The following is a 14272-nucleotide window of genomic DNA, read 5'->3' on the forward strand; positions in this document are numbered from 1 at the left end:
CCTACCTAGGGGTCACCCCAGGGTCGATAGACGAATTGGTTTGAAGGGCTCCATTGAGTGTTTTGCCTTGTTCATATATGTACAATATTATGAGGCAGGTTGGTTTACTGGCTGTCTATTAATGAATGTTTTCTTTACTCCTTCCTGAATGGCTCTGGAATGGGGTCCAGAAGGAGAGGGGCCTATGCAAAGCATTCTTTTACACTGTTGTCACTCATGAGTGTTAGTTTTCAACCTCTAGCTGATGACTCCATCCCCACGTGCTATTTTTTGTTATAGAACTAGTTGGTCTTTTGACCTCTAGTTGGGTCCTCTCTGCTGCCCTTGTGTGATGTTGTTTTGACAGGATAGTTGTCTGTGTAAGTCCTTGGGGGATGGTGGGGGTACTGGAGGAGTGTTGTTTTGTGTTTTGTTGTGCATTTGTTTATTTGCTGCCCGTGGTACCTATGGGGATGTGGAGTAGTCTGTTTTGTACCTGTTTTTGTGTGGTTTTGCTGATCCTTTTTCTTCCTTGTCTCCCTCTCATGGCTACATAAATGAAGTTGCTTACATGGAATGTACTGGGAATCTCTTCCCCCTCTAAGCATTATAATGTGTTGTCTTACTTGAAACATCAGGATCCATGTCTCGTTTCTCCAGGAGACTCACCTTACAGAGACTGAGGGAAGAATCCTTCGGGAGCGCTGGTGGGGCCAACTGTATGCTAAATGTTATTCTGCCTTCCCATGGAGAGTCCTCACTTAGATTAAGCCTGGAGTCCCTTTCCACTTGCACAGGGTGTTTACAGACCCTAGGGGGCGATATGTCCTAATGCTCTGGAGCCTGGATGGCAGAGATGTTGCCTTCTTAAATATTTACTCAACAAATGTGGATTCCTTACCAGCTTGGAGACCCAGCTTTCTCTTAGGGTAACTTATTGGAGAGTGGTGGGGGGTGACTTTAACTGCGTTGAGGACTTAAGTCTTGATTGGTATCACCTACCCTATGTATTGACCTCGTGGCCCGGCTCCTTATACCCCCCTCCTTATACACATCAGCTACCCTGGCATTAACTCCATGCGCTGTAATTACTAAGTCATGGGAGTAGGTGCCACACTTACCCAGCGCCTTCTCGCGTATGAAATAATGAATAGATACACAAACTAATGAGGAAATGTTTTACCATATCACTGCCATCAGTCGCATTTAGATGTTAATAGCTATTTTTTAAGCAGTCGTGTTTCTTATGAAATAGCCTTACCTATTCAAATATTCATCTAGTAACCAGATTCCCATGGCTACTTAGCCCCGTGTATATTAGTCTTCAACGCCGGGAAGAGAACATTCTTCCTGCATGCCTTTTAATGTCTAAACTAGCAATTCACTATGTAACTGAAGTAATGTATGCCCAGCCTCATGGTCCAATGTTCTAAAATATTTTCTCCTCCTGTAGATTCTAATTGCTCACATGCTCACGTCCTGATGATGATCTCAATATCTTGAGATCGAAACGCCGTCAACCTCTTCAACAAAAACTCCTATGTCACTTTCATTTATTTCTGGATTTTTTATATTTTACTATTGTTGTTCAATGCAATGTAATTTTAAAAAAGTCACCTATACACCTTCACTGCACGCACTCCCACTTTTTATGTGAGCACTAGAAATCCTACTCAAATTTATGATATCCCATTTATGCAGATAATAAATGTGCTGTCCTTCTGAACTAAACCTTGTGTCCATATATATTAAGTAATCCAGTCCTCCTAGGACTCTTGTGAAATTGTATTTTTGATTCAATCCTTCTCTCTACTAACTATAGCCTAGGCTATTGAGGACCCTTCGGGCCTCCCATAAACCATTGTTTATATCTACCTATATCAATGATTCTTGACAGCATGAAAACTCCTGCCTTCGCTGAGTGAGGGTGATTGTAGTGTCGCTTTCTAAGAAAGATAAGGACCTTCTTCTTCTCGATTCACACAACCTCCTTTCTAGGCTTAATACATGCTATAAGATTCTGAGCAAAAGTTTGACGACTTGTATGTGCTCTCTCATTCATCCAGATCAAACAGGCTTCTACGTATAGCACAATGCCCTTTATTCCGCAATTGTTTCTGGCCTTAGACCATCGGGAACGACTCCTGCCGGAGGCACTGCTAATCTCGGTGGCCATCAGAAAAGCATTTGACTCACTCCTCTGGGAGTTCCTGTATGCTACTCTGCTTGGCATGGGTCTTTACTTCACCAGGTGGATGAAGCTTCTTTACACCAACCCATTGGCCAGGATTCGTACTGGGCCCTTCATTGTGGAGGCCTTCCTGGTGTAGAGGGGCACTCAACAGGGTTTCTCCCATCTCACCCCTGCTCTTTGCATTGAACATGGGGCCTTTCACTGGTACCTTTAGCTGGGGATTGCATTCAGTGAAGTTCAGTGAAGACAACCTCAGTTCAAACTGCACATATCTCTCTCTGTATGCAGATGATATGTTATTGTATCTTAAGGGGAAGGACATCAACCTCCCTGAGGTGGTAGTGACATTATCGGACTTAGGCAACTTAGGATCGCTGCAGGGACCCATTTTCAGTATTGGACCACTCACCTTCAGATCGGGGCGGTCAGGTGCAGAGTGGTGCAGAATCATGGAGTCCGTACTCTAAAGGTTAGTCTTTGGTTTTGAGCAAGTTCAGTGCTTACAAGAGCCAGAGTGTGTTAGTTGAGGGCAGGGCAGGTACTCAGGGTTCTGGGGGTTGGCTGCTGCTGGACATGCAGTATTTTTTCTGTAGACAGGTCGTGGTTGGGACAGGCCGGTACAGCTGGGGTCAAATCAGTTGGTGCCCTCGGTTTCTTCCTGGGTCAGCACGGCTCTTCAGTTCTTATTCTTTCTTCCTCCAATCTAAAGAGGCAAGGTTGAGGGTAGCTCCTAAATTCTAAATTTAAGGGCGTTAAAGGGTGTGTAGGTCAGGACCAATTAGTCCCTTCATTGTGATGGGTCACCCCCTATTATGCTGCCCTCCAGTGGTAGGGGTCATAAGCCTCTTCCTAATTGACTGAGTTCCCTCATCTTGAAGATGGAGGGGACTGAGATGTGTGCTTCACCTCATCTCTCTCACCTGAGGGGTGGGATTGGCAATGGTGGGCACACCACTTCCTAGCGTGGATTTCTCGCTGATTCTCCTGCACAAGTGAGCTCCAAAGGTGGCAGGCCTATTGAAGTGGCCCTTTAGTGGACGCAGCCTATCCTGGGGGAGGAGGCATGACACCTCTGCCCAGGATGGGCTTTGTTTCTGGACCCAGAGAGTCGAGGCCTTCTACACAGGGGCCCAGAAACCTTTCTTGCGGTAGCAAATGGCAGGCAGCCATTCAAGAACCAGACCTGGTCAATCTTCAGGGGGCATCTCTAAGATGCCCTCTGAGTGCATTTTACATTAAATTCCACACTGGCATCAGCATGTGCTGAGAAGTGTCCTACCAAACTTCCCAGTTTTTAGTAAAACCATTATGGAGCTGTGGAATTCGTAGTGACCAACTCCCAGACCATATACTCTTTATGGATTTACTACACTTACAATGTCTATGAATGGACTTTGACACTGTAGCGGTACAGGGCTCATGCCACTGTGCCCTCACCTTAGGACTAGTACACCCGGTTAGAGGGGTTACTTACCTAGGCCTTAGGCAGTGGATTGCAGGCATGGCATGCAGGGGTGTGTGCCATGTCGACTCTTTACTTTTTTCTGCACCAAAACATGCAGTCTTCAGTGGTAGAGTGTGTGGGTTAAGGTATATGGCCTCTAAGTGTGGCACAATAGGTGCTGCAGTCCTCAGAAGCCTTCCTTGGTCACAGTACCCTTGGTACCCATGGTACCTTTTACAAGGGGCTTGCCTGTGGTGGCCAGGATGTGCCAATTGTGGATAAAATGGTACATTTTGGGACAGAACACAGGCCCTGGGAACCTGATTGGCAGGGACCCAGTGCACATCAAGTCAGGTTGCATCAGATGTCAGGCAAAAATGGCGGTGACCACTCAAAGAAAGGGCACTTTCCTACTCTGTGGGAGGGATAGATCTTGCAATAGTGAAAAATTAATTTAAGACCCAACCCTGGGGTGAGTTATATGTATTAGAAAGGACAGTTTGGGCCAGCATAATGTTTATTTTATCAGCTCAATATGGCATTTTAAACTGCACACACTGGTTCTGCAATTGTAGACCTGAGACATGATTAAGGAAATACTTAAGTGGGTAACACAATCAGTGCTGCAGGCCCACTTATAGGTAAATTAAATATGCCAATTGTGGATAAGCCAATGTTACCATGTTTTAGGGCAAGAGCGCAAGCACCATAGTAATGGTTAACAATAGTAAAGTGTTCAGAGTCCTAAGGCCAGCAAAAACAGGAATTTAAAGGCAAAAAGTTAAAGGGAAACCACGCCAAGGATGCTAGTTATAACAATTAGCATAAGAACCTTAGACTGACACACAAAATGTCTTTAACTTAAATAATTGCTACTCGTAGGTATGCACCTTGTTCTGATCCTTCCTGAGCCATCACACTAAAATGGTTGTATAGAACACTCAAAGAAGTGCATTTCCCAAAACAGTAATGTTAATGTAGTCTCACTTTGGTCTGTTTCTGTTATGTACATATGAACACAGTCATTATGGGTACTCTTTTCATCTTGAGAAGGCTGTGAATGCAGGTTAGTAGTACTGTTGCTGTTTGTTGGCTTTCTTGAATTTTATTGCATGCACAACTGACACAATTTGACCTTGCATGACATTCTGCATATGAAGACTTGCTGTAATCCACACACATCATGCTGCCTTGAATTACTTTGGTATTCTAATTTCGAGAAATTCCCAGCGCTGTTAGACACATCTCTCGGTGCCAAACAACATAAGGCCGAACACAACAGCCATAAAAATTGAGAGTTCAGTTTTGATGTTTCAGAACATTTTTTGGTATGAGAATGTACTAAGATTCACTGAAGCCACACCAACCTTGATTCTGAAGGTTTTCTAAGTTGCAGTAATTCACACAGTTGGTAGGGCTCATTGCATGCTGGATAACCTTAGACACATCTACTACAGAAATTCACTGTGGCTGCACCCCCATATGTATTAAGTCTTCTGATATGTATATGGATGCTAGGGTTCCCTGGGTGGTGGCTGGCCCCAGGCCCTAATGGAGCAATGATTCTCAAGGAAACTGAGAGACAATTTGCCACTTTGTAGACTTTGTAGACTTTGCAGTTGTGATGTTAATAGGACATTCCCTTAACCTGTCCTCCACAGGGAGGCTGACAGATGAACTGTGCCGTAGGGGAAAGGGTGAGACTAAATCCTAGACCAGCCACCTCCATAAGCTTATTTCACTGGTGTCTAGTCAGATTTACGACTTCCCAGATTGTGCAGATTGGGGGGTATCCCCTAATATAACCCTGTCAGGAGCCACAAGAGCTGTCAGCCCCCATGTGGTGGACCGGTGCGACCCAATGTCATTGCATGCGGGCCTTTTAAACTATTCATGAAAAAAATTATAGTCTTTGATGTATGTGAATTTGTTATACCCCGTCCTGGTGCAGGCAGACTAAGATTAAAACCCCTTTTCTCCCCCCCCCCCCCCAGGATCACAGAAATATTGTGTATGCTCCTAAAGAAGGGGGTAGAGTGCAATACCAGATGGACTGGCATTCAAATCAAAATAGTTTCTGGTGTCTAATGATGTCTTTTGCCATCCGCAGGTGAGCAATTGTGGGCAGTAAAACTTTCTTGGCTGTGAGGTGGGGATTACCAGAATGTGAATTTATGTCCCTACTGTCTTGGGGCCTCTTTGCCTTGCCATAGCTCAGAAAGACTGTCTGAGACCCAGAGGTGAGGAGATGCAGCTTAGTGCCAGGACAATTAGTTATCTTATTTCCTTGGGATGTATTGGTATTTCTGCCTCCCTGTGGTGAACAGATTTAGGATAAACCTTCAATCTGTCCCCTGTAATACAGGAAGACTGGGTTTGTATCAGATGGGTAGATGCCAGGTCTGCTCCCAACTTCAATTCAACCCAGGTGGTTGATGAGATGTGGGGTGAATTGTTCCTCAAGGATCAATCATTTATAGTGATCCCGAAGCAGGAATCAAAAAAGAGAGATGTCCTATTGGAAAGCAGAGAATCTCCTCTTTAAAATGGTACATTTTCTGTTGAGATCAATGGAATGGGGGCTTACCCACTAAGTCCATTAACAGAATTTTGGACTTCAATGCTGTTCGGTCTCGCCCACATCATACTCTGATGAGGCTATAAACACAAGGCAAAGAAGGAATTTGAAAAGAAACACATCACTGTGTGGCACTGTCTCTTGGGCCTGGTCTGGATTTGAGTTCTGAAGAGAATAAACAAACAATATTTACTATATAATCTTCTGAACTGAACTATCACTCATTGTCTAAAATACTATGGTATACAGTTTAGAGTTGGGTAACATTCTGCAGCTGGTGTGAATAAATTGTTCTATTGCAGCATGCAATATGAAATGTTAGTTTGTCTAAACCTCCTGCGCTATAATGATATATGCATGCACAACCTATCCTTTAACTACCTCGAGAAATTTTACATCAAGTACTTGATTCAACATTTTAGAACAAATGGGAGATTGTAATTCCATAACCGGGAGCAATCAAGTTTCACCATATGTGCTCATTAACATAGATCAGCGAAAAGTATGCAGTTCCTAATTTCATAAGGGCAAGTACATATTATGTCATCCCTTGGCCTTGCCCTTATAACACTTAGGAACTGCATACTTCTTTTCTCTGATCTACGTTAGGGAGTATGCATACTAGACCTTGACTGCTCCCAGTTTCCCTTCCTGTTTGATATTTATAGCACAGAGACTCAGCCATGGAATCTTGATAAACTTTAATATCATGCCTGTTCTAAGTTTTCATAACGTTGTGAATATTATGTTCTTTGTGACCTTTCACCTATCATGACTTCCCATTGGGTATTGCAGCTCACACCCCAAGATGGATGAATCAGGGCCTTAACTTAGATGACCCTGTATTTGCAGAAATTCTGAGAATTTCATGTCTACTGTTGGTAGATGGTAGTACCCCCTCCATTAGCATGAATAACGACTGGAATTCTTTAGCCACTTTGAAAAAGAGCCATGTGAAAATAGCTCTGAACAGAGCAATTATGACAGAATACCTCAGAGCCAACATTTCACTTAAACACTTCCTAGTGACCAATGTGCCAGACATATTTTTCTAGATCACCTAGTTATCAGGAAGGAATGGTCTCAAGTTGCTTGAAAGTGCACACAAGACTGGCTTATTTTGATCATTTCGGAAAAGGGGGTGGTGATGAACAGAGTGTCTGAATTAAGCAGACCACTCTTACCCAGTCCAAAGATCAGGGCTTGATCCATCACCGTTATTTAGCTCACTGCCCCATCCCAGCTCAGAACCTGGCTATATGCTTGTCTCCTTTCTGGTGAAGAATTGGCTTGGTAGTTTGGTCTGCCCTGTTCCCATGATGCACTGGGCCAGGGACAGACTAATTTGCATATAGCCAAGTTCTGAGCTGGGATGGTGCAGTGAGCTAAAAAACGGTGATGGATCAAGCCCTGATCTTTGGACTGGGTAAGAGTGGTCTGCTTAATTCAGGCACTCTGTTCTTCACCACCCCCTTTTCTGAATCATTTTGTCCACCATAAGTGTGGAAGGGTATACTCAGATGTGAGTCCCTTGCTCATTGCACCATCAGGATTCAAGCAAGCCGGGCCGACGACGCCTGAAATGGCAGAAACCGGTCCCCGGAAGCTTGTTTCCTTCCCAGTACAAGAATTGGCTTGGTAGTTTGGTTTGCCCTGTTCCCATCATGCACTGGGACAGGAACAGACTAATTTGCATATAGCCAAGTTCTGAGCTGGGATGGTGCAGTGAGCTAAAAAACGGTGCTGGATCAAGCCCTGATCTTTGGACTGGGTAAGAGTGATCTGCTTAATTCAGGCACTCTGTTCATCAGCACCCCCTTTTCTGAATCATTTTGTCCACCATAAGCGTGGAAGGGTATACTCAGATGTGAGTCCCTTGCTCATTGCACCATCAGCATTCAAGCAAGCCGGGCCGACGACGCCTGAAATGGCAGAAACCGGTCCCCGGAAGCTTGTTTCCTTCCCAGTACAAGTATTGGCTTGGTAGTTTGGTTTGCCCTGTTCCCATCATGCACTGGGATAGGAACAGACTAATTTGCATATAGCCAAGTTCTGAGCTGGGATGGTGCAGTGAGCTAAAAAACGGTGATGGATCAAGCCCTGATCTTTGGACTGGGTAAGAGTGGTCTGCTCAATTCAGGCACTCTGTTCATCACCACCCCCTTTTCTGAATCATTTTGTCCACCATAAGCGTGGAAGGGTATACTCAGATGTGAGTCCCTTGCTCATTGCACCATCAGGATTCAAGCAAGCCGGGCCGTCGACGCCTGAAATGGCAGAAACCGGTCCCCGGAAGCTTGTTTCCTTCCCAGTACAAGAATTGGCTTGGTAGTTTGGTTTGCCCTGTTCCCATCATGCACTGGGACAGGAACAGACTAATTTGCATATAGCCAAGTTCTGAGCTGGGATGGTGCAGTGAGCTAAAAAACGGTGATGGATCAAGCCCTGATCTTTGGACTGGGTAAGAGTGGTCTGCTTAATTCAGGCACTCTGTTCATCAGCACCCCCTTTTCTGAATCATTTTGTCCACCATAAGCGTGGAAGGGTATACTCAGATGTGAGTCCCTTGCTCATTGCACCATCAGCATTCAAGCAAGCCGGGCCGACGACGCCTGAAATGGCAGAAACCGGTCCCCGGAAGCTTGTTTCCTTCCCAGTACAAGTATTGGCTTGGTAGTTTGGTTTGCCCTGTTCCCATCATGCACTGGGATAGGAACAGACTAATTTGCATATAGCCAAGTTCTGAGCTGGGATGGTGCAGTGAGCTAAAAAACGGTGATGGATCAAGCCCTGATCTTTGGACTGGGTAAGAGTGGTCTGCTCAATTCAGGCACTCTGTTCATCACCACGCCCTTTTCTGAATCATTTTGTCCACCATAAGCGTGGAAGGGTATACTCAGATGTGAGTCCCTTGCTCATTGCACCATCAGGATTCAAGCAAGCCGGGCCGTCGACGCCTGAAATGGCAGAAACCGGTCCCCGGAAGCTTGTTTCCTTCCCAGTACAAGAATTGGCTTGGTAGTTTGGTTTGCCCTGTTCCCATCATGCACTGGGACAGGAACAGACTAATTTGCATATAGCCAAGTTCTGAGCTGGGATGGTGCAGTGAGCTAAAAAACGGTGATGGATCAAGCCTTGATCTTTGGACTGGGTAAGAGTGGTCTGCTTAATTCAGGCACTCTGTTCATCACCACCCCCTTTTCTGAATCATTTTGTCCACCATAAGCGTGGAAGGGTATACTCAGATGTGAGTCCCTTGCTCATTGCACCATCAGGATTCAAGCAAGCCGTGCAGACGACGCCTGAAATGGCAGAAACCGGTCCCCGGAAGCTTGTTTCCTTCCCAGTACAAGAATTGGCTTGGTAGTTTGGTTTGTCCTGTTCCCATCATGCACTGGGACAGGAACAGACTAATTTGCATATAGCCAAGTTCTGAGCTGGGATGGTGCAGTGAGCTAAAAAACGGTGATGGATCAAGCCCTGATCTTTGGACTGGGTAAGAGTGGTCTGCTTAATTCAGGCACTCTGTTCATCACCACCCCCTTTTCTGAATCATTTTGTCCACCATAAGCGTGGAAGGGTATACTCAGATGTGAGTCCCTTGCTCTTTGCACCATCAGGATTCAAGCAAGCCGGGCCAACGACGCCTGAAATGGCAGAAACCGGTCCCCGGAAGCTTGTTTCCTTCCCAGTACAAGAATTGGCTTGGTAGTTTGGTTTGCCCTGTTCCCATCATGCACTGGGACAGGAACAGACTAATTTGCATATAGCCAAGTTCTGAGCTGGGATGGTGCAGTGAGCTAAAAAACGGTGATGGATCAAGCCCTGATCTTTGGACTGGGTAAGAGTGGTCTGCTTAATTCAGGCACTCTGTTCATCACCACCCCCCTTTTCTGAATCATTTTGTCCACCATAAGCGTGGAAGGGTATACTCCGATGTGAGTCCCTTGCTCATTGCACCATCAGGATTCAAGCAAGCCGGGCCGACGACGCCTGAAATGGCAGAAACCGGTCCCCGGAAGCTTGTTTCCTTCCCAGTACAAGAATTGGCTTGGTAGTTTGGTTTGCCCTGTTCCCATCATGCACTGGGACAGGAACAGACTAATTTGCATATAGCCAAGTTCTGAGCTGGGATGGTGCAGTGAGCTAAAAAACGGTGATGGATCAAGCCCTGATCTTTGGACTGGGTAAGAGTGGTCTGCTTAATTCAGGCACTCTGTATTCCGGTAGACCGAACGACTCGCCTGCTGTCCCTCCACACCCGGTCTGGGCTACATGACTGCGTTCTCACTGGAGCCCCCTAGCAAATAATTTCTGGAGCAGGACACAGCCCTACATCTGTAGAAGAGAACGGCCCCTGTAAGGTAAGGGTGGACTGATCACCCACCAAGTCAGTATGATTCTGTTATTGACTTTCTCAAAAGCCAAGTTGTTATTGACTTTTGCCAAAGCCAAGCAAGCGAGGTGAAGTTTTAAAAACCCTCTGGTGTCTGTTCTGTATGATTCTGCTGTTATTGACTTTTGCAAACGCCAAGCAAGCGAGGTGAGTTTTAAAAAACCCACTGGTGTCTATTATCTGTTTTTAAGCATGCCAGTCAGTAGTAAGTTCAAGAGATTATGTTGTTGTATGTGTACACAGGACTCCCAGCTGGAGGCGGCCTGTCCGCTTCCTCCAGAAGGGACCCTGGCCATACCATGTATGTTAAACATGGCCCTTCTGCCATAATGTTTTCCTCATTCTGGGTAAAATATCCCAAAAAAAAGTAACGCGGAATTACAGTGGTCACTTTATGGCTCCTTTAATTCCCAAGTTCTCGCCAACTGAGAGGAATAATTAATGAAAAGAAAAACACGCCTGTCTATGTTTGGATCTGTCCGATTTTGGAGGTAAGAGATAGAGCAGAGAGCTAGGAAACAGAAGGCTCAAGAAAAAAAACAGGAACGTATGTCAATGGCCGACAGTGCCAGAGAAAAATTACAAAATCAAATGACAAAATCAGTAGAAATAGCCGATAGGGAGCATGGGGCACGAGTACAAAAGTTTTATCCAGCTTGTGAGGAGAAAGGAAAGGGCCATACGGAAGGGGGAGAAGAAGGTGATTCCTTGCTTGATGCCATGCTAGAAAGCTCTCCTGTATATACTCCAATGTACCTTGCCCTGACGCCTCACACCCCGCATGTCCCCCCGCCACCACCCACTCCTGCCCCCACTGCCCCTCTTAGTGTTCTCCCTGTCACACCGACCCTCCCAACTTTTCCTATGACACCAACCACGCCCGTTAACCCTGTCCTCACTGCGGGAATGACAAAAAGTCTCCATCCCCCCAACCCCTGCGGCCTTACCCCTACCCGCCCTTTTCCACATTCCCCGTGGTCTACAGTTAAGCAGGATTTATATACATTTTTGAATTACCCTCGACTGGTTTCCCTGCGCTCTGCAGTCAGCTTTTCGTCCCTTCGAGAAAATGACCTACAGAGGCAACAGTGTGAATGTTGGATAAATAACGGCAATATTTATACCTTTAAAGAAATATGGTCTACGTTTTCTCAGTGGAGGATTATGGAACAGACCACCTAGGATGAATATATGTGTACTTTGGTCATGCAAAGATTTGAGAATGCACTTAAACAGGTACCCACCGGATTAATGGACCTTAGGTCACCAGTAAAAAGAGGCGATGTTCAGGGAGAGGGGATGTTTGGCTATGTCTGCTGTAATGGCTTACCGTGATATGACAGCTTTTCTCAACACCCCTCTGGAAACAGCTATGCCAATGAGAGAGGCGGCCCCTGTTAACGCACTTACTGATGCCCAAAATAATGTCCGAGGGGCTGTTGAAGCACACTGGTGCAGACTTTGGATTTATGGTCCTTGGAAAAGGTCAGAAGTAATGCAGTTAAAAGGACAATTATCAGATCCCAGGAAGAATCCGGCTGCCTTTTACAGAGAATTAGGTCAGATTATATCTGCAGGTACTCTCGTTCTTGAGGATATAGATTTACTTTTTGGTACGGTTGTCCCCATCGAAATGTGGGACAAGATTCGCCATACTGACCATGAAGTGGCATTGGGAGGTAAATGGGCTGACTTAGAGGCTATGGAAGAAGCAAGGGTAAGAGGGACCAAACCAGAAGCTGCCATCCTGACTTTGCCCGGTAAAATAAAGACATTTATGAAAACACTTTTGCCGTAAACTGTCATTAACTGGGATAAAATAAGCACCTGTAGGCAGCGAAAAGATGAGAATGTGGCTGACTTCTTTACCCGTTTTGAGACAGAATACAAGGGACACAGGGGTTTGGATCCCTGGACCCCAGGTTCTGGCCCAGTATTTGTCGATAAGTTTGTCAGCAACTTGCTTCCTGAGATCTCCGCCAGGCTTAAGAAAGTTGAAAGTACATGGTCTGCCCAAACTATGACTGGTATCTTGGCTATGGCACAATATCACGAGAATAGGGAGAATGAAGATAGAGACAGGGAAAGTAGGAAGGTTAGGGATCTTAAGACTAAGGCACTTCTGCAGCAGGCTTACCTTGCCCGAGGTCCCGATGCTCGCGGGAATTTTGAACCTCAACTCCAACCCCTTCCGAGGGCTCGCCAGTCTACCCCCTCCAGCCCTCAACACACTGGAGCCCTCCAAACAGATCAGTGTGCTTATTGTAAGGGGTACGGCCAGTGGATAGATGAGTGTCCCGTGTTAGCTGAAAACATCCGAACAAGGAAGAATCGGCTTCGCGCTCCTAGGGAAGCGAGGCCGACTAGGGACCATGGCCCATCCCAGCCACAGGATAAAAAACGTAGGCCCAGGGATGACGCTCCCGTCTGGCCGCACCCGGCAAACAGGTTTGATGGATATGAAGCAACACGCACTTATTACAATGATGATTATGACAAAGTTGATGAGACAGGATCCTACCAAGCATAGGACAGCCAAGAAAGGGGTATTACCAGAGTGCAAATTCCAGTGGATCAAAGAGGCCAGTATGTTCAAATGTCAGTTGTGGGGAACAATAAGAATTTTCTTTTGGATACTGGGGCCACCAGGTCTTCTATTTCACGTCTGTCAGTCCCGGAGGCACCCCTTTCTGGCAATGTGAATGTCTCCGTGGGTTTTGCAGGAACACCTGTGACCAGCCCTGTCTCTGAACCCCTCCCTCTCGATATTCGCCCTGCACATGTTGACGCTCCTTTGGTCCTTACTACAGGTTGCAGTGAAAACTTGTTAGGCATGGATTTACTGAAAGCTCTGTATGCGACCATATCATGTAATCCCCAAGGTGTATCCCTAACAATTTCTCCCACCACAGCTTCCTACATGTATCTGTGCGGTCCCCTCCCACTAGAGTGCAGTCTTTACCTTCCTCCCTCTGGGCATCATCAGACACTGATGTAGGGTATCTCAACATTCCCCCTCATGTGGTACGCATCCAGCAAGGTGCACTTCTCCCCTGCCTCCCACCGTATCGACTACCCGCGGAAGGAGAGATGGCCCTTTTAACAATAATATCTGAATTGATGGACAAGGACGTAGTGGAGGAGACACGTGCCAATATCTGTAACAGTCCCTTTATTCCTGTTCTTAAAAAGACCAATGGAGATGCTCTCTCCCCTAAAATATACCGATTTGTGATTGACCTGAGAGCCCTTAACAAAATAACAATCTCCCAATATCCTGTTGTCCCCGAGATTACAGCCCTCTTAACGATGGTCCCTTCTGACGCCACGCACTTCTCTGTCATAGACCTGAAGAATGCTTTTTTCAGCTTTCCTATACATCCTGACAGCAGACATTTTTTGGGTTTCTCCCTTGGTGGGGGGAGCTTTAGATTCTGCCGCGCCCCTCCAGGTTTCACCGAGAGCCCCAGTATCTATAGTCAAGCCCTAAAAAGTCAACTAGATTCCTTGGAACTCCCTGATAATGCCACACTATTACAATATGTAGATGACCTCCTCATTGCTGCAAATTCTGCCCCAGCATGTAAAGAAGTTACTCTGTTTGTTACGCCACCCTGCCCTCCATAATCACAAAGTCTCTTTGAAAAAGCTTCAATTATGTCAAGAGAAGGTGACCTATTT

This window comes from Lissotriton helveticus, chromosome 8, assembly GCF_964261635.1.
Source record: "Lissotriton helveticus chromosome 8, aLisHel1.1, whole genome shotgun sequence".
NCBI lineage: Eukaryota > Metazoa > Chordata > Amphibia > Caudata > Salamandridae > Lissotriton > Lissotriton helveticus.